This window comes from Puma concolor, chromosome D1 (genome assembly GCF_028749965.1).
Source record: "Puma concolor isolate L17-30 chromosome D1, mPumCon1.1.hap2, whole genome shotgun sequence".
Lineage (NCBI taxonomy): Eukaryota > Metazoa > Chordata > Mammalia > Carnivora > Felidae > Puma > Puma concolor.
In genome coordinates this window covers 36,985,266-37,006,458 of record NC_141676.1, presented here as the reverse complement: position 1 = coordinate 37,006,458, position 21,193 = coordinate 36,985,266, and positions in this window count along the sequence as shown.

Here is a 21,193-nt window from a genome sequence, read left to right as displayed (position 1 = left end):
AGCAATATTCTGTTAGTGGAGCTGCATTGCAGGTGTGAATGCAAAATGGTTAATGCTCCCTGAACCAGCTCTGCCCCTGGGCAAAAGATTGGCCAAGTGCAGTATAGGAGGGATTCAGATTCCACTTGCCCCTTGGCCAGGAGCTTTTGTTCTGTGTACAATATACACAACTGTCCAAAGTGAGTCTGCTCTCATTACTTACTAGGAGTTAAGCAATCTTTCTTTAATCCTACTTTCACTAGCATTCACTATTATCAACCCACTTACTTGCTTGTCCTTCTAATATAGCTGGATTTCCATAAAAGAGTGCTGGTAATCCATTTCAACCACACTGATTATCTTATTCTTCCCCCAATTCCCACAGTGTTAATGGACTACACTCTAAACCCCATGAGCTGCCCTTTTGATATTACAGAGCCTCATTTTACATTCCTTCCGTTTAATAAAACTAACAATTATCAAGAAAGTTTTTCTGACCCAACCTATGCTATTATCTGTTTTTGATCATAGATTCAGATGATTTACAGATCATCACGTTTACAGTGTGGTCATGACTTTCATGATCAATACTTTTCTTTAAGGTTTCCAGTTACATTTAGCAAAAAATATTAGGCTGTTATAAAATAGATACCAAGGTAGGAAATCATTTTAATTTAATAAAAGTCTATTATCTTTCAAATTACTTTATAGCTTTCTATAAGAATCAGTCATTGTTCCTGTATAACTAAACTCATTTGCTTTTCTTCCTGAGCGCAGAGCTATACGTATGATGCAGGGTCCCTTTCAAAAAGATGTGGCCATGTAACTAAGTATTGGCCAATGGCATGTGAGGGAAGTAATGTGAACTCCTTTTAGGAGTTCAAGCTTCTCAGAATATAAGATCTCCACACCCTTTCCTTTGCAGTGGCCTAATGCAGACTGGCACTGTGGATTTGGACACCAATTAAAAAGATAGCAGAGGGGTGCCTGGGTGGTGCAGTCGGTTAAGCGGCCAACTTTAGCTCAGGTCATGATCTCACTGTCCGTGGGTTCGAGTCCCAGGTTAGGCTCTGTGCTAACAGCTCAGAGCCGGGGGCCTGCTATGGTTCTGTGTCTCCCTCTCTCTCTGTTCCTTCCCTGCTCGCACACTGTCTCTCTTCTTTCTCTCAAAAATAAATAAAGATTAAAAAAAAAAAGATAGCAGAGCCATGATTTAGAAGAATCCTAGATGTTCAAATAAATTAACCTCTCAAAGGAAAAGAGCTACTTACCCACCTATCAGGAAAACCTGTTTTGAAGTTTAAAGAAAGAAACTTTAATTCTTATTAGCGCTATTACAGATTTGGGGGCTGCTGTTATGGAAACCATCATTAGCTGAACTTGCACATGGCCATCATTATGAGATGAAAACAAGAAGACAAGTATCTTGCCAGAAGACAAGCAGAACATCTTAAACACTGACAGGCGCTGGATTATGCACATTTAACGGAGGATTCATTTGTGTACAGCTTTGTATATATTTCATTGATCTAGATTTTGTTCAAAATGCTTTGTCTCAAAGAAAGAACAAGAGTGAGAGGAAGGAAGGGAAGTTAAAGGAAAAGGCAGTGGGTGTTAGGGCATATAAGTTGTCAAATGTAAGTAAAAAAGGGGTTAGGTACAAAAACTGGTGTCACAGAATAAATGAGAACTGGTATTAAGTACACTCAGTTAAAATGCTTAAAATCAGTGTATTTCATTTTCACCTCATCTCCTTTGAGGTGCTTATTATTACAAATACAAACAATGACGTCCTTTTGTTTTACATGCTGGTTTGATGTCACATTTTCTTGATTCCATTTTACTCGGGAGTATGATGTCAGAGTCTGAAATTTATGAGATATTTTAAGTCTCAAAATGGCCAAAATATTAAAGCTGAAAACTTTGTTGTTCAAAATTTCCATGAACCTCCAAAAGGTCAACTGTCTATTGAGCATTTGATGCTCAGATCAACTTTTAGTTATCAGAAATAGACATTCCATCTCAAATGATTCTTTGCCACCTTTACAACCTTTGCCTCTAAAAGTACTGTGACAGGGCTTTTTGATGATTTTCAAAAAAAAAAGTTGGAATTTAGTCTGAAGCCTAGAGATGTATTCTAATTTGAGGCATAATTAGTGTTCTGGACCCATTTCCAACATGGGGAAGGGCAGTTTCCCCCATGCCACCAAGCAATTCTCCAGACACCAGCTGGATGTCCTACAGTTCAACTCAACTGAGATAGCATCTGATTCCACAGCTTAAGTGCTCAGTCCTACAAGACTCCGCAGCCTACATCAGACACTATTTGCATGCTCAGCTTAACACCTGTGCTTCTGCCCAACCAGCCATAGATTGGAGTTCCAACAAACCCCTCTTTGGACTTCCGAGGCCAGTTGCAAGCCCAGGCTGTAACTTGTTTTTTTTTCTTTTTTCCTTTTTCTTTTTTATTGACTGGATATAAATCATAAGCTCCCAGAATCTCCTCCCCATCGGATTCCATTAATTAGCTAGAGCCACTCAGAGAACTCAGGGATGCATTTATTTATGTTTACCAGTTTATTATAAAAGGATATAATAAAGGATACAGATGAACATCCAAATGGGGGACATATAGGGCAGGTGTGGGGAAAGGGTGTGGAGCTTCCACACTCAGTCTGGGTATACCACTCTCCTAGCACCTCCACGTATTTATCAACTCGGAAGCTCTCTAAACCCAGTCCTTTTGGGTATTTATAGTGGCTTCATTACATAGGCATGATTGAGTAAGTCATTAGTCATTGGCAATGGTTTCAACCTCCAGCTTCAATCCCCTCCCTGGAGGAGGGGGTAAGGAGTCAAAGGTGGGACTGAAAGTTCCAACCCTCCAAGGGTGCATGAGTGGCTCAGTTGGTTATTGGGCTGTCAGCACAGAGCCTACTTGGGTTCTCTCTCTCCCTCTCTCTCTCTCTGTCCCTCCCCTACTTGTGTGTGCACGTGTGCTTTCTCTATCGCTTAAAATAAACAAACAGTAAAAAAAGTTCCAACCGTCTAATTGCAAAATTGGTTCTCCTGGCAACCAGTCTGCATCCTTAGGCATGGCCAAAAAAAATCACCCATATATATATATATATATATATATATATATATATATATATATAATCATAATATCACAGGGACAAAGAGACAAGGATTTTAGATAAATAGTTGGCAAATAGAATATTAAACTGATACTACTCTTTAATGGAGAACTTAAAATAGTCTTTCTAGTAATTTTCAGGGCTAAATCATTTAAACACATTAGCAATTAGTACAAATCTGTGTAATCTATTTTGATATTTCAACTTTCCTACAAAACTAATTTTAAATGCTTAAATAACATTTCTATTTCAATCTAACAATTTATGGTGATATTTTAATATAAACTTATCAATAAAATAGGCACAATATTTTCATGATAGCATATCATACTATGAGCTGCATAAAGAAATGAATAATGCTAGAAACTCTAAGGGAAATAGATTTTAATTTTTTACTATTTAAAATCAAGTCACAGGTGTCTCTTATTCTGGCCAGTACTTAATGTTAAAGACAGTTCTTTTTTTTTTTTTTTATGAGAAAAATAAATTTTGGAGACAAAGTATCTGCTCTTCTAGAAAGTACAATGGATTTGTAGTTTGACACACCATTAACCTGTCTGATTCCTTTCCTGTATAGATAAAATTAATGCATTGGATAGTTTTCATGCTGGATGGAAGACTTCTTTGGAGAGAAATAAACTGGTCTCATTCATTTGACTGCTAATGTCTTAGTGCTGCTTGCAGTATTTATAACATGAAAAGTTCAGCACCATGATACCATGCTGAACATCTACCGAAGGGTTTAGATGAATGGATGCCTTCTTCATGGCTAGAGAGCGATAGGTTTTTCCAATCCCTGAGATTCATGTTTAGGAAAGACCAATTTAAGCTTATTCAAAAGGAAAAATATATGTATATTTAAACATTAAAAAAAAAAGTGAGAAAACTTGCCAGCAGTAAATACTGTCAATATTTGTAGTAAAAGTAAAAAAATATATATACTACATGACATTAGAAATCCGAAAATGCTATGGTTTTCAAAATTATGTTACATATTTCTTGAGCTATGTTCTAGTTTTTTATTTAATATTAGTTAACAATTTTGTACACTTATTTCCAGAGTACCAAATATTATGTTATGCATTGTATGAGGCATGATCCTACTCAATCTTTGCAACCACCCTATGAAGTAGACATTATTATTATCTCAAATGTTACAAAGAAGAAAACGTTTTTCTCTTTAAAAATGCTTTCTTTGTGGGGCACTGGGTGGCTCAGTCTGTTAAGCATCCGACTTTGGCTCAGGTCATGGTCTCACAGTTCATGAGTTTGAGCCCGACATTGGGCTCTGCACCGACGGCACAGAGCCTGCTTCAGATCCTCTGGCTCCCTCTCTTGGTCCCTCTCCCACTCACGCTCTTTCTCTCTCTCTCTCAAAAGCAAATAAAACATAATAAATGCTTTCTTTGTGCATATTATGTCATAAGCTATATTAAGCATTGTATAAATATTAATCACCTAATCCTCATAACAATCCTTTGAAGTAGGTACTTTTATTATATCCATTTAAAAAATGGGGAAACTAGGAAACTAATTTTTCCAAGGTCATACAATTACTACCAGTGCAGTAAGAATACAAACTCAGGCACTCTGACCCAGGCTACAACTTACACTAGTGTTCCTCAAGCTTTAATTTTCATATTGCCCCCAGAAGGAGTCTTTTTAGGTCCCGTTTTTCCTAATTTCCCACCATTCTCCCCATTAAATGTTAATAATATATTTTATGTACAGTAGGTCTTTTACACATAAAAGAGTAAAATCTGGTTTAACTCCCTAGAAACTAATTTTTACACCTTTAGGGAAGATATAATCTCTGTTGTGAACCTATGACTTAGAGGCATGTAGAAGACAGTTACACCAAAGTCACTATGTAGCATCACTCTTAGACTCAAATGAGAGAGGCACCTTCCCTGGGTCTGAACTTTAGAGATTCTGCTTTAGTTTTCTTCTGGCCATGCCTTTTCCCATCGAACAAGTAATTCAAGAGATTGCAGAATATGCTATTCCATGCTCCACTTTTGAACTGCACAATAGAGTCAGATAGCCATGATTCCCAGCCCAGATGGGCTGGCCCTTGCTTCTAGAATCTACTTGAGCCTCTTTTCTGGGTCTACATCTGAACAGATGGCTTCAAGTGCCCCTCTGGGCTTAAGTGCAGTTGTTACAAGATCTTTAAATAGAGTTTGGATGTGTAAGCTAGGATATCTATATTTAGTAAAATAGGTCTTTTTTGATGCAGGGCAGAGCAGGCAGAGCAAAGGTTAGTGGTCCACAGGCCAGGAAATGGCAGTCAGATTTCCTTTTATGGCCATTTTCAATGCAGAGCTCTAAGAGGTTTGAGAATTTTAAATTTGAATGTAGTCTTCAAGAAGGCTGTGAAAGAATATTTACTAAAATAGGAGGGTAGACTGTATTTTACTTACAAGTTTGTTATCTTGATTTATGTTTTAAATATTGTGACAAATGTTAGGATAGATAGGTCTCCAATTACCCTTTCACTTTGGAAAAGTGGTGGACTAATCTAACTCCGGCAAATGCACATTGATTATCCTGAAACTGTGTTCTTTCTTTAAATCTGAAAAACGTGTGGATTAAAATGGACAAGGAGTGCCTGGGTGGCTCAGTCAGTTAAGCACCTGACTTCGGTTCAGGTCATGATCTCACAGCTCTGGGTTGGAGCCCCCCATCAGGATCTGCAGTGACCACTAGGAGACTGGAGCCTGCTCTCTCTCTGCCCCTCCCCAGCTGTGTGTGTGTGTGTGCACACTTTGTCTGTCTGTCTGTCTGTCTCTCTCTCAAAAATAAATAAGTAAATAAAATGGATAAGCACTGGATGTAGCTTTCTTGCATTGAAGGAAAGCATTGTCCTCCCCTCAACTGCATTTTATTGATTAATAATTGCACAAGTCTTCATAAAGTATATGTGTACAAAATAAATGATGGAAGGAAAGGGAATTGTATAGGCCAAGGATGAAGTTCAAACAATATCATGTAAGGAAGCATGAGGGAATCATTTAGCAAACTACTCAGTGATGACTTTGAAAATAGTGTCCTAAAATGTAGTCCATCTCACAAACTCCTAGAACTATTGACTGTTACCAGTATTTTTTCCCCAAATTTTTGTTGATGGTAAATCAGTTCAACGATTTCCATTTTCTAACTTGTCTTCAAAGTATTATTTGTGAGATTTGGTACCCTGCCTTTGAATTTCTGCTATTATATTTTAATGGAAGATATCAGAAGTTTTTCTAGATAGTCTGTTGGAAATCCATCTTGTTCAAAAGCTTGCTGTTAAAAATTAGTACATGGTTGATCTGAAAAATGTTTCCAATTTCCAACAAAACACAATTTCAAAAATCAATATTAAATTAATTTTGTGGTTAGAAAGAATTTATGAAGAATTGAAAACAAACATAGCAAGAACAGCCAGAGAGAATAAGAAAAGACATTTATACAAGGGCAAACTTCCTTGGTAAATAAAGATCTTCCAACAAGAAAGGATAATAATTTTATTAAAAGTTAATATACCTTCATTTTGAAAAATACTCTTAAAAGTCCTAGCCACACATGAATAGAAACTTCCTGTAGAGGGAAGTTACATGCCTTGGGAAAAGAATGCAGTTATGTAGAGAATGTTCATAAGTTTCTCATATTCCATTTAAAAAGTCTTCTCCCTGCTCATTTTAGATAGATTTTTTTTATAACAAGATAGTGAATTTATGAAGCTAAAATGGAAATGCTAGTTACATCTAGCTCTCTTAAAATTATTCTCAATTTTACAGGGGAGGTCAAATGGAATATTTCCACCTTTTTCTGCCCTAAAGTCTCCTCTTCAGGATGCCGTTACTACAGGGTTCCATCTATTCCACTATCAAGTTAAAACCTATTGTAATGATATGGATATCTATCTTTACCTCCCCCCCCCCAAATTCCCCTTATCTTTGTGATAAGGAGACATGATGCATATTTTTGTATTGTGTGTGAATTAATACATTTCATAGTTCATCCACTCAAAACAACTGCTTGTATTTTTAACAGTTAATAACCATAAATATTTCTTGATATTTAATACTGAAAACAAAGTTTTAAAAAAGAACATAATTAATAAGTACCTGTCTGATCAACCACAAACATCTATAGGGGAAGGGGGGAGGGGAATGTAACCCATTATTTACATGGTATGTTCACATTGTCATCAGAAAACGGTAGTTTGGACAAATGTAAGATGACATAATTTTTTTTTGTTTTATATTATGAAAATATTGCACAAGGAGAAAAGACAACTAAACATGTGAAATAGCTATAAAATGAATTTTGTTACTCAACTGACATTTAGGAAAACAGATGGTAGTAGAAATGTAGCATACTATTTTAAAAGTTCCAGGTCTCTGAAAACATTCTGATAGGAATTCTATTAAGATTAACCATTTGAAAAGTGAAAAATTCAATTAAGTTCTACATGTCTTTCCTAACTTTGAATCTCCCCTGAATCCACTGATTTGGGACTAATAACATTTACAGCAATGCTAAACTACTGGTAAATAAGTGATACTCAGAGGATAATTGAAGACATTTTTGTTTCATTAACAAAAATATCTGTTTCTTTTAGTGTGTAATTTTATACCTGGGAATGACCTATATATACAAGGATGGCTATAGTTGGAAGCCCAGTTAGCATCCATGGGGAGGAAAGAATAGTTAGTGAATGCTGTGGCTGTTATTTATTTATTTTTCTTTCCTTGTTCTTTGCCAATAACTCATTTCCACAAATATTAGAACACATGATGGGATTTGTTAAGTCTCATTTTTAAATAGCAAAGTAAATAAAAAAGAATAAGTTGAGATGCACTTAAAAATAGTTTACCAAGAACCAAAATATGAACAATTACTTTTCAGAAATAGTGATATATTGACATTAACAGCATCCAACATTACTTATGTTCATTAAGTGCTGGATTCCAAATATAAGGATAAATAGGACACAGTCCTTTCCCTGGGTTTGTGGTTCATATTTTCCTAATGTAATTATTTAGTTACTTAAACAAAATACAGTACATAGGGTATGAGCCCCAAATCCTGAAGCTACTGTTTGATAGGCAAATTTCTAGTTGTGAGTTAAAGAGTGATATCTGACTGATCTGGATCTATTGAGGTACACACACACACACACACACACACACACACACACACACGTATGTGTGTGCAAAATATTGTGATGCTAATCAGCATGACTACATATATTATTGTGAGACACAGTTAATGTTCATATTTCTACTTTCTTCAGTTTACCCTCAGATATCCTCAAGTCTAGGATTTGGGTTCTTCTCCCTAAACTTGAGAACTGGAATAATCCTTAATGCCTCCCATGTAAAATTTACTACTATTAACAAGAGCAAACACAAATGCAAAACCAAGATCCATGGGGTAATATGTTCTGCTTAACGTAAGCAGAGAATGCACTTGAATTGCTAAAGGAGAATCGAAAGCAGACCCAAGAGGTTTTAGAAAACTGTAATCCAAATCTGAAGGACCAAGTAGGAATTAATTAGAGGGAGAGGTTGGTATATGAGAGGCAAAGGGTGTGTGGGCAGTGGTGGGTGGAGTGGCCATTTTGGGCAGAGATAAAAATATGTTCAGAGACATATTTAATTATTTTTAAACACTTTTTGACTTGTTACAAATCGTAATTCTGGTGAAATATTACTTGCAAGGCTGTTAGGGTAGGATGGTCACCCACTATCTAGATAGCCTAGATAATTGACCCACAGCTCCACCTCGAAAAGGCTATTCTGTCCATTACTTGTACAGTTTGCTATAAACTGCAGGCCGTGATGAAATTTCTAAGTGAAGAAATGATAAACATAAAGAAGATGGTTAGTTTGGTAAGTGAGCATATACCCAGGAAATTGAATTCTTAGAGAAAGAAGGAAAGTAAGAGGGTCATTCTGGTAAGAGTCGGGCATTTTTTTTTTAAAGAATTTTCAATTGAGGGATTATCAAGTTCATGAAAGTTAACATTCTTGAAGATTTTTTTTGATGATGAATTATCTTCTCCAACTTGCTAATGTTTTAGGGTCTAATTCTTCTACTACTGCCAGTATAGCGTCTCTTTTCCTCAGTGTCTCATTACTGAAAGACCAGATGATGTGCCACCACAGTTAAATAGAGCATGGTTATTAACAGTAATTTACATAACGTTTTTACACTTGCATTAATCCATGACCAGAAGCTTTTTCATACAAAGTACATATAAGAAGTCAGAAAGCCCAGGAGTTTAGAAGCACTGGCTTTCTAACTGTAGTTTGCTTTGTCCAATTCTAGTGCACCAATATCAACCCTTGTGGACCTATCAAGAAACTACCACTAAAGCTCTTTGTAATGTCTTCTCTGTCTCTCTGGGTTTCCCCATGGCTGGTGTCTGTTACAGGACATAGTATATTTTAGTTTACTCAGGCATGTATAAGACATTGGTTCCTTGTGGTCTCTACTTCAAGAAAAGCACATTTTATTTACCCTTAAATACTTATTTATTTACTTAGAGAGAGAGAGAGAGAGAGAGAGAGAGAGAGAGAGCATGGAAGAGCAGGGGAGGAGTAGGGAGAGAGAGAGGGAGAGAAAGAATCTCAAGCAGGTTCCAGGCTCCGTGTGGAGCCCGATGTGGCGCTCAACTTCATGACCGTGAGATCATGACCTGACCGCAAATCAAGAGTGGGATGCTTAACCCCACTTAACCCCAGTGGGATGCCAGGTTCCCCCAAAAGGCATATTTTAAAATATGTAAGTGGATCTCTTGAAGCCCCCTCATTAATCATGGAAGGCAGCCCATATGGAGATTTAGAGCACAGATACAGCTCTGTGAAGAAACTTCATCAATATCTCTGTCCACTTTCTTGACTCTCTCATATTCTAGAAGTGAACAGGTTTCTCTTCACTCCTTTTGTAAAAGATGTGGGGAATTCTCTTGGTAATCAGAGAAACCTTGAGTTATTAATTCTCACAGGGCATGCTAATCCCAACATGCCAGCCCTCTCTAGAAACCACTAACAAAGTTCTTTGTCATACCTACTCTATCTCACTTTTTTTTGTGTGTGTGTTGACATTTATTTCCTTGGTGGCACAGTCAAAACTAAGCCTAGGCAATTCCCATTCTAAAGATCTTACTATATAACAGTTTATAGTTAAGTAAGAATCATATTTAAATATGCCTTTCAGAATTCTTCTTGAGTATATATTTCTCAGGAACTGTTAGATTATCTTTTTTTTTAAATTGGACAAAATATTTAGAAACTATTTTCTATAAATCAGCACTGGGTTCTAGACCCATTTTCTGTGTACCTGAGAGAATAAAAGAAATGCCAAATGCAATTGTTTCCAGTCAACTGAATAGGAAATTCATAAAGGGGAAATATATTTGAGAATTATAGACTAATACAAAAGCTTAGAAATCTTAGTAATCATCTGTTACAACTTTGCTAAGATATCCCTATAATAATTGCTATTGAACAATTACCCATGCCATTAAGTGTAACTCTAAGTTACACAGCACTGATCTTGACATTGTTAAAAAATGGGAAACCCATAGCCAGAAGAACACTTAATATTGTTACAAAGGAAATATAATCATGTTAATATTTCAGTAGAAAAATTTTTCTTAGCATGCAGCCAACCTGAAAAATAAGACTCTTTTTTACACAAATCCAAAATCTGTGTTTGAAACCCTTGGAAAGAGATAGCTTTGGAATTCAGGGTTTTCTGATTTATAAGGTAAGAAGGGCAAATATACACAACATAACATCCTACAGAGTATTGATATGTTACCCTGTAATCAAGCATAAATAATATTAATGCATTAAAGATAAGTAAAATCACAATAAATTGAATGAAAATTGTAAACAGTCTCATGTAATTTTGTTTCAGGACTGGCCATGAAATGAGTTTCAAAATCTTTGATTTGCATACTTGCAGATTAGAAATTGTGAATGTGTACTATCGTGGGAAAGAATATGGCAACAATTGACCGGCTACTAGAGCTTGTCATTCTGTCTCAAAGCCCCCAAATAAGGGGCCAAAATAATAATAAGGGCCAAATAAAATAAGGGCCAAAATAATAATCCTATCACATCAGCACTATTAGCATTCCCAGTTTACAAAAGAAGAAACCAAGGCAGAGAGTTTTTTTAAGAATTTGCTCAATTTCACACATTTAAATGACGTCAAAATGTGCTGAACAAAGAGTCTAATAGATGCATGTAAGAAAATATCCAGGAAAAAGTGTGCAACACCTTGTGACCCTCTCAAGGAGTTATTTGGATACAGATGCATATATTTCACAAAAATACCTTCTGCCATTATTATAGTAGGTAAAAAACTTCCTTGGTGTGTTATATATACATACATATGTATGTATATACATATAACTGAAAACTGTTTTCCTATAGGAATGTCTCCTCTAGGAGAGAAAATTAATATAAATATATCAGAAATAATTCTGAGTTACACAATTTCCTTTTCTTCTGCCATTCCCACTGCCTACAGCATCCTCCAAACACATGCAGATTTTCAAACTCTTGAAATCCAATGCTTCCGTTTGAGCATTGATTGTTTTACCATCCAGTCTTCAAGAAAACATGGCTTCTTCACTTATATCCTCCATTCCTTGAATCATTAGTGTTTTTCATCTACATCATTATATATATTCACTTCAATATTTTTATATTAAGAAAAGTTTCTCTGTCACTTTCGACCCATCTTTTCTTCATATCAGCTATACACCTAGAAAGAGTTTTCTATACTTATGCTCTCCACCTCCTCTTCTAGTTCTCTCTCTTAAACTTCTTCCAAACAGCTTTTGATCTATTACTCTGCACAAACCATTCTAATCAAAGGTGTTCGGGAACCACAGTGTGAAAATAAAATTCCAACATAAAGGATTCTATTGTCTGGCAACAGAATACATTTATCTGCCAGCTGTGGATTTCAAGAGCCTGCTTATTTAAAACAAATATTTCTTAAGGAAAGATTATTTATAGGAAACTTATTGAAAGATAATAAAGAACACTCATAGTAACACGTGTAGTGGTAATATACCAGAAGCATATCTAGTTAGAAGAGAAATTTAATTAATTCACATACAAAGCAAACAGAAACAAGATGTTGCATACCTGCTTCAGGACTCCAGTTCTCTATTTTTCTTTCCTATAAAAATTAACATTGTATTAAATGTTTATTAAGCATTTAAACATTAAAATATTTTTATTAAAAACCAACAAACACTGGGTTATTAATATTCATGCACAGAGATATTTTAAAACTTCTTTCTGTACATATTGACGGTGATCAATATTCCCACAGGAGTTTTTGTAAACTCACTGGCATCTCAAATGTAACAGAGGTTTAAAGGCCTTACTTTTGTAAATTGATTAAATTGTTTTGGAAAACAATATGGCAATCCAGAGGTGGAACAGCATAGGTAATACTCTTCAATCCTTATAATTCCATTCCTAAGAATTCAACATGTATAACGAAACAACAAAAACAAGAAATGACCAAGATTTCCTTGAAAGATTATCTGCAGTAATATGAAGCTTAAAGGATACGTAGGTAGACAGATAGATAACAAAACAAATGTCCAGTAAAAGGGAGTTGTTGGTATGTGGGTACTATATGTATGTGGTATATGATTTAGTGATATCCCTTAGGATACAGAAGAAATGTTCACAACCTGGTTTAAAAAGCAGAAAAAAAAATGTGTGACAAAAGTATAATAGGTTAGAAAATTATAAACATTTTTCTTCTTCACAATATTCTTTAATGTTGCTTTATTTTATTCTTTATAATGAAGAGCATGCCATTAATAATTGATCAGCTTTGGCACTTCAGTTTAAAGAATTTATAAATGATTCATAAATTGTACATACACAGGGCTACTTCTATCTTGGGTAATTTACATTATGGTAATATTTTAACTTTCCAGAGAGTACAATCAATACTCTTTAATTTGGGGCTTGATCATAAGATTTACATTGAACACTGAAAGAAAACAACAACAAAAACTGATGTAACAATGTGCTATTTCTGACGCTGGTCTTTAAGAGATCTTGTACATTTCCCCTTATGCCTCTGCCATTGCCTTGAAGAGCATGAGATGATGGCACATTGATGCCAAGGGAATGAGAGGCATGTGAGGCAGAATCTCCTAGCCTACTCATCTATCTGAAACTTGAAACAGAGTCTCCCACCTGAAAGCATCCAAGGTCATCCAATCCTCATGCAAACCTGATCCTGAGATTAATAGAGCCCTGCAAACATATACATATATAAATTACAGTTATTATTAAGGCACTGAGTGTTGGAGGCGTTTGTTACCTAGTATTAACATAAAGGTAGTTAACTGCTACACATGGTGATACCACACATGGTGATATTGCTTGCCACAGAAGGAAAATACAAATCACAAAGAAAAACGTGTAAATGGAGAGCTGGAATACAAAATGGGAAAGCAAAATAAATCTTATATTTGATGCACGGGGGCCTTAGATACAACACCTCCAAAAGTATGGGTGAGACAAAATATGTGCACACTATAATTGTCCTCCCAGCTATGTTTTAGGCTTTTGTGAACTCTCCTTCCAAAGAAACTTTGGGTATAACAGAATGGGGAAAAGGAGGATCTAGGTCTACAAACCAATGCATAGTCATAAAATATTGATGAAAATGGAATTATCTCTATCTCCCCATTGAAACTATTATGAAGGCTACTGTAGCTTTAACGTCATTTGGCAAGAACTAACTAACACTGTGTTTAGTCACCAACATGGAAACTATAAACCATGTGTAGGAGATACAGTATCTCACTTAAATGTGGTTAAAAAAATAGATTTGTTGGAAACCAAAATTCTGGGTCCCCAGGAAGTTTGTTGTACAATTTCTACATTTCAATCTTGCAGCATGTAATTCGTTCATTGTTTTTACAAGTTTTTAAGGAAACATTTCTTGTTTTTCACTCTTGCCAAAAGGAAGGATTCCGTTACATTTTTAGGACATCTGAGCAATTCCTAAAGAAAAACTCCTATAGACACTGATATGTGAAAAATACATGTGTAGAGCTTGTAGAACATTTTCACAAGTCGTCAGTGAACACAATATTTTTGTCTTGGATCACCTGGGTGGCTCAGTCAGTTAAGCACCTGACTTCAGCTCAGGTCATGATCTCACTGTTCATGGGTTCGAGCCCCACGACCTGCTCTGTGCTGACAGCTCAGATCCTGGAACCTGCTTCGGATTCTGTGTCTCCCTCTCTCTCTGTCCCTCCTTTCCCCTCCCCTCTAAAAAATAAATAAATAATTTCTAAAAAATTAAACAAATATTTTTGCCTTTTCTTTTTTCAATAATTTATAATATTTCTCATTTTGTATCTTGCCTAAAAATTCTCTTTGGCCAATTTTACATTTTTCATAATAAGTTCTGATGAAGAAATCCAAAAAATACAAGAATTACTCATTTTGTAAAACTGTTTATGTATGTCTAAACAAATAATGTTCTATATTATCTCACAAAGAGAATAATTTCTTATTTAGTAATAATGCATCTTTCTTTTTCTCTCCTTTAGTAGAAAGTCTTAGTAAAAATACTGGCATTTATCCTTTCTATTGTTAATGGATGCTTAGTCTATAAATAGCTTTAGCATGTTTTATACTTGTTCTAAGTATCATAAAGTGAAATTACATTTGCAATTTTTTTATTCTACTTCTATTAGTTTTGAGGATCTTACTGAGTTTGCTACTGTGCTAAAATATTACAAATGCAATTTTTATAGTAGTTAATAAAATAGGAATTGTATTGACATCCATTATTTTTTGATGTCAAGAAATTGTTTTTTATGAAGCTATTATCTACATTATGGTTTTTTCTCATTGTAATAGAAATATACTTTCATAATAGAAAGCAATAAAGAAATAAAATCACCCATAATTCTACTCATACATAGCTACTCTTAATATTTTGAAGTATTACAAATGTGCATATAATCATCATGTTTGTAATTTCGTATACAAAATCAGGAGATCGGTACTCTTTAACATTCATGATATGTCTGGTTTGGATGTTTGTTCTATCTCTCCAAATTGGTGGGTTTTTTTGTTTTTTTTGTGTTTTTTTTTTTTGCCTTTTGGTATGCCTTGTGATTTTTTCTTGCTTGCCAGACATGATGTATTGGGTAAAAGGAACTGCTGTAAATAGGCCCTTAGTAATGCAGTGGTGAGGTGTGTGGGCAGGGGAAGCCCTCTATAGTCCTATGACTAGGTCTCCATCTTCACTTGATCTTAGCCAAAAGGTCGAGAAGAGATAGGTCTCCATCTTTAGTGAGCCTGTGCCTCTAACCTGTGAACTTCACAAGTGTTTGAGTTTTGTTTTGTTTTGCTTTGTTTTCCTCCCCTCTTAGGGAAGGTGGCTAGAGTAGGCTGGGGTTGGGTGTTTCTATTCCCCTAGGTTAGTTAGACTCTGATAATACCTCAGTGGTTTAGTCCCTAGTCAACTGGTTTCCCCTGAAGGCAGGACTTGTTAAGAACAGAGTGTGGGCATATTTCAAAATGGCTCCTTTCCCCCTCCTTCCTGAAGCACAAGGGGATTTTTGTCTTGTGTGTTTACTGTGAACCTGGATGAGCTCCTAGAGGTAAATCTCATAAAATTGTGAGGTTTCTCCCCATGGCTGGGTTCCCTGGAGTCTCTTACTCTGAGCTGTCCACACTGAGCCCCAGTGAATGCATCAATTACAGGGCAAGTTTTCCTAGGTGGGCACTGGTCCCCATGGCAGAATCATGAGTTTCTGTTTTAATAAGCCAGTATTCTTATGTCTGTCTCTCCGATCTGGGGAACAGCGGTGTGTCGTGTATGCTCCCCTCTCTTACAGATCCAAGAGGAGCTCTCCATTTCTGTCAATTCGGCTTTTTACTTGTCACGGTGGACTGGCCACTTCCGAGCTCCTTACATGTGGACCAGGAAGGCAGAAATTGGCATTCTTTATAAACTTTGAGTTTATAAAGCATTTTCCTGACTTAAATACTTAAATACTTAAAGTATTTGAAGCCACTAAAACTAGTTTCAAAATTACATCTCTATTAATCTGTGGTAATTTTATCTCCAGTGCACGCAACTGAGACAATGAAAAAAACCGAAAAAACAAACAAAAAAACACCTGGGTACCTGGGTGGCTCAGTCGGTTAAGCGGCTGACTTGAGCCCAGGTCATGACCCCACAATTCATGAGTTCAAGCCCCATATCCGGCTTGTTGCTGTCAGCGCAGGGCTCACTTTGGATCCTCTCTCTCTCTCTCTCTCTCTCTCTCTCTGCTCTTCCCCCCCCTGCTCAAAAACAAATAAGCAATAAAACAAAAGAAACAAACAAAAAACCCCACCTAAGAATGTACAAACAGTCATGTATATACTGGAGTCCACATATACAGGCAGAGGAGAGAGAATCAAATATTGGTTATTATTTAAAGAAACAGTAGTAGATGTTCTTGAAACATTAACTCAAAAATCATTAAATATAGAATGAAAGGAAATTAAAGATAATCTACTAACAATTTACTTTATAAAAGCAGAAGTTGAAGTGGCCATAAGTTGTGAACTTTTTATCCAGGTTTAATAATAAATTTAGTGGCAGATTTGAAAAGAAACCCAACTCTTGTTACTGATCACTCATTTTCTTTTTTTTTTTAAATTTTTTAACATTTATTTATGTATTGAGGGACAGAGAGAGACAGAGCATTAGCAGAGGAGGGGCAGAGAGAGAGGCAGACAAAGAATCTTTAGCAGGCTTCAGACTCTGAGCTTTCAGCACAGAGCCTGATATGGGGCTCGAACCCACAAACTGTGAGATCATGACCTGCGCCAAAGGTGGAGGCTTAACTGACTGAATCACCCACAGGCCCCTCACTCATTTCCTTTGACCTGCTGTCTTTTTCTGTCTGTCAGGCAATGATGTTAGGACCTCTAGAGTCAGACATTGTCCCTACAAAGGCTGCAATATACAGCCATATTTGTGCCTAAAATTTTAATAAAAATACTGTACAGCTAATATAACTTCTTTGATGGCAGAAAATCCTATACTGCAACCAAGTAGGGATTTCTGCATTTGTGATTGATAAACTGTAGCATGTGTGTGCCTGCATGTGTGTGCATGAGACCACATATGCCTGAACACCCACACTGTCTTTTATTTTGTCATCTACATCTACTCTTTATTCTTTTCCACATTGGTCTTTATCCTGGGAGGCTGACCCGTATTAAGTACATCAATGAGCTCCCATGCCTCTAGTTTCCATTTGGTTTGTACAATGGGTAGTTCCAGTAGGAGCTCAAAAAGAAAGGAGAGTAAGATTATAGTATGTGTTTGCCCTGACTTCTTAGTTCATGTGGACTCTATCCTTTGAGGAAAGATTTTTGCTTCTATCAAATTCACTTCTATACTACTCAGTAAATCAATATCTGTGTGTTTGTGTATAGTTGCTGAGCTCAAATGTGGTAATGCAAAGTGGTACTGGAGAGAAAAAATTTAAAAAAAAAATCAAGCTTTAAAGAATAACAACATAATACTCAATGAAATCAGTAACATACATTGTAAAACACAAGTTGTAGACATCTTTTATCTGCTATTATATGAAATTAAAATTTTTTCTCATGATAGAAACCAAAATATCTTCTTGCAATGAGACCTAGCCTTTATAAGTCAGAAAGACATTTTCATACTGTAACACCTAATACCTAGACAACTGAAGTAGCATTTTAGTGTTTACCCTTGTTCTCAACAATTTATTTTACTCAGCAAATGATCTTCTAAAACCACTGTGATCATATCTTCTTTCCTATAAGTTTTTTATTAATTCATTTTTGCCTAGTGAATGTATTCAGATCTCTTTTTCCTTGAATGCAAATCTATCCTTAATCTGACCCTTAAATATTTTCCAACTTTATTTTACAAGATTTCACTTGAGATACTTATTCTAACCAAGCTGATTGACTGATTTCTCATCACCCCACTAATACATATCCCCTGATTTTGCTCATGATTCTTCTGAAATTCTTTCTTCTCCCTCTTTTCAATAATGTCCTGTTATGTAAATCTCATTTGGTTATTTAACAATACACAGGTATTTTCTTTCCTTTTCAAGTTCCTAGGGGGAAGAGTCACGCCCAATCCTACTTGAGGCCCCAAAGTTGACCAGAAAGGAGCTTTACTCTGTAATTTGATTTTATAGTAAATAAATAGTTTAGAAATTATCCTCATCTCTAACATGTAGTAAAAATGTCCTAGAACAGTTTGATAGTTTTCTGGGTGTGACCTAAAGCCATTAAGCATAAATGTATGTAATAAATATTTGTTCAGTGCCTATCATGTACTAGACACAATGTGCTACGTGAAGCTAACAAGGTTGGTAGGATGGGTCAACTACTAAGAATAGGGGACTCCACGTTGGGAGTGGGTGGGTAACACCTTTGAAAATATTATACAGAGTTTTCTCATTTTGCACCTCACAGAAGAAAAACCTGTGGATATTAGCATAATGTTGTCATCGTACGTTTTCCAGATAGAAAGAGGATATATATTGTCACTCAAGAAATGTCCCCTTATTTTCTTGTCAGAGTCCATTTGTAAAACGATAGTTACTTTATATCTATATTGAATACATTCCTTTTATATGGTAAGTCCTGGATAAAATAGTGCATTCTCTTATTTTTTTCGCTGAGGCATTTTTAAAAGGCAACTTAGTGGCTATGAGATAATTCATTTGCAAAATAAATAGATAGATAGAGAGAAATCATGAAAACTATAGGAAGGGAAATGACTATAGGATTAGACAAAAATAGTGATAAATTAAATGTCTTCAGGTGTTAGGTATCAGGGAAAAGGGAGATGGCTATAAAGAATAGGATATGTGAGATGGTATAATGTCTGGACATTTCTTTATTAACTCATAAACGCTGCAGTGGGAGGGAGGAGTAGGAAAAAAAAATGAAAAATTTTACTCCATGAAAATTTCCCGGTTGTTAGTAAGAAAGAGATTAATGAAGTTCCTCACGTCAATGGGTTTACTACAGAGGGGAAACAAATGATTAACAAGGGAACTACAAGGAAGTCATCTGCTGGGAGCACAGGGTTGCCTTGCTCAAATCTTACAGGGTTCTGGTTTTTGAAAAAGTAGGAATCCCTCCACTTAGTTTCCATGAAAGTCCAGGACTTTTACAATGTTATTCATAGGCCCAAAGACAATAAGCGATTTCTAAAACCTCTGTATTTAAAAGTAGTCAGAGATTTATATCCCATGCTTGATAATTAAATCTTTTATAATCCTGTATTGTTGTCTTCACTTTAGGCGCTAATGATTCTGCTCCCTATTCCAGTGTACAGAGGTTTTCTCCACACCAACAAGCAATTCTCAAACATCTGCTGGGTGTCCTATAATACAACTCAATTTTGACACTGTCTACCCAGAGAGAGTTTTAGATCTCACAGGTTAAAGGTTCAGTCCCACAAGACCTTCAGATGCCAGTTGAAATTCCACATTGTCACCTTTCTAACCAACCAGCTATAGATGGAATGTTCCAACCCATCTTTTCCTTGGGCTGGATTAATTTGCTAAGAGGTGCTCACAGAACTCAGAGAACCCCTTTACTTACTAGGTTACTGGTTTATTATGAAAAGCTATAACTCAAGAACAGCCAGAGAAAGAGATGCATAGGGCAAAATATGGGAAAAGGCATGGAGCTTCCATGCTCTCTCCCAGGGCACCACTCTTCCTCCAAATAGCCACAAACCCATCGCTCTCTTGAACCCTGTTCTTTTACGTTTATATGGATGGAGGCTTCATTGTGTAGGCATGATTGATCAAGTCATTGGCCGTTGGTGATTGAATACAATTTTCAGCCCTTCTCCCGTCACCAGAGGTTAGGGGTGGGACTGAAAGTTCCAAATCTTTAATCACGTGTTTGGTTCTCTTGGCAACCAGCTTCCCCAATCTTGGAAGATTTCCAAAAGTCACCTCATTAACATAACAAAAACACCTTTATTGCTGTCATCACAGGACATGCCAGTAGTTTTAGGGGCTCCCATGCCAGAAATGGGGATGAAAACCAAATATATATTTCATATTATAAATCACAGTATTACAGTGTCTTACATGTATACTTATCTCTAGAGATCTAGCTTCTTGAGATTCATAGCTTTCTTAGTTGAATCATATAAGGATGACAAAATCTATATAAAGAATAAAGTTTCGTTGTAATGAGCACTGGGTGTTGTATGGAACTGCTGAATCACTAAATTGTACGTCTGAAACTAACATTAGACTATATGTTAACTAAATGGAATTTAAATAAAAACTTTAAAAAATTTTAATAAGAACTTGAAAAAAAAAAAGGAATAATGTGTCTTCCAATGGGTTCCTGGATGAAATCCAGAAGTACAGCCTATGCTTCTCTACTACAAGATGTTATAATGGCCCAGTTCATCCAAGATAGTGGTTTTAAAGCCAAGGACCTAGGATCCCTGTGGTAAGCAGTGGGATGTGATAGTGAAGACATAGCTTGAGAATTGGTACAACCACTATGGAAAACATTTTTTTTTTAAATATCTCTTCTCCTTGAATTGTGAGGAGAAAATTTACAGTTTTCATTGCAACATTATGAAAATTGTATCTGGACTAACAGTGGAATACCCTAAAAGGTAGTTGTTCAGGAGCAAACTGCATGGGCCATGAGAATTTCCAGAAGTCAACTTTATACAGAAGACCTATGAAATATTCTTATATGGGGTGTGTGAATGGTTTGGTCATTACACATCTGACTTCAGCTCAGGTCATGATCTCATGGTTTGTGAGTTTGAGTCCCACACTGGGTGAGCTCAAGCCCCACTTGGGGTGAGTCCTGCTTCTCTCTCTTTCTCTCTCTCCACCTCTCTTTTACTCTCTCTATCCCTGCCCCTCATGGGATTCTCTCCACCCCACCCCCACCCCTCGCTCACTTGTGCTATCTCTCTCTCTAAAAGGAAGAAAGAAAGAAAGAAAGAAAGAAAGAAAGAAA